The sequence below is a fragment of the Heptranchias perlo genome, chromosome 18 (genome assembly GCF_035084215.1).
Source record: "Heptranchias perlo isolate sHepPer1 chromosome 18, sHepPer1.hap1, whole genome shotgun sequence".
Classification (NCBI taxonomy): Eukaryota; Metazoa; Chordata; class Chondrichthyes; order Hexanchiformes; family Hexanchidae; genus Heptranchias; species Heptranchias perlo.
The window spans coordinates 5,330,863-5,331,804 of NC_090342.1; the positions used below are offsets into that span (position 1 = coordinate 5,330,863).

Genomic DNA, 942 nt, shown 5'->3' on the forward strand with positions numbered 1-942 from the left:
CCTAAGTTCCTATAGTACTCCAGATGAGGGTCTGACCAGGATTCTGCACAAGTGCAATTGCACGACTTGCTCACCTCTCACTCCTCCGCTGAGTGACACACCAGGCAACACTTCTGCTAAAGGTTCTCAGTGCATGTCTGCACCCTGGATGCACAAGATTCATACAGTCCATTTTACTATTCTTTGGTATAACTTAAAAGCCCAGGCAAGAACATATTTTTCTAAAAAGTAATTTTGACTGACTCGTTGGATCAATGGCAGCCCTCGAAATTGCTGAGACTTTAAAGACAAAACACAAATGTCAGAACGATAACAGCTTAGCTTATTTGCCAGTCTCCGCGGGGATCTTTCAAACCTTTGTGCTGTCAGAGGCTAAACTGCAAAGTACTGACTCTCCTGCGGTGTATGCAACTGGAGGCCGCAGTGATTGTACCAATTTGTTCTACCCTTTAATGAGCCTGAAGTGAAGGGATTAAACGAGTGAGCTCCACTTTGCAGGTTCCCCTCAGTTCCCTCAGTAAAGGTAAAAGCAAAGTAAAACCAGCAAGCCACATTTAGCTTCAGAACATTCTGGTCTCCTCTACCTCGTCTTGTACTAAACGCCATCCAATAAACGTGCTGCACTTCCGGGTCAAAGTGCAGCAACGTTCCAGCTTATTTACTCATCCCCCATTCCCCATTTCACATCGTTCACCTGACGAAGGAGGAAGCCTCCGAAAGCTTGTGAATTTAAAATAAAATTGCTGGACTATAACTTGGTGTTGTAAAATTGTTTACAATTGTCAACCCCAGTCCATCACCGGCATCTCCACATCATTCCCCAGACGGCATTCGACTGTTCCCGCGGTGCATTCTGGGTATGGCGAACTGCCTGTGTTCTAGAACCTTCCATAAATAAAACTTGTTGCTTCTGAAAGGCTGAGACTCTGTGAAAAAGGGTGT

The 942-nt window shown here is 45.1% G+C and overlaps 1 protein-coding gene across 4 annotated transcripts in view; it reads right to left on the reverse strand.

Moving 5' to 3' along the window:
- syt1a (synaptotagmin Ia) overlaps positions 1–942 on the reverse strand; it is a 345,191-nt gene that overhangs the window by 69,350 nt on the left and 274,899 nt on the right. The gene's annotated exons all lie outside the window — the stretch shown is intronic.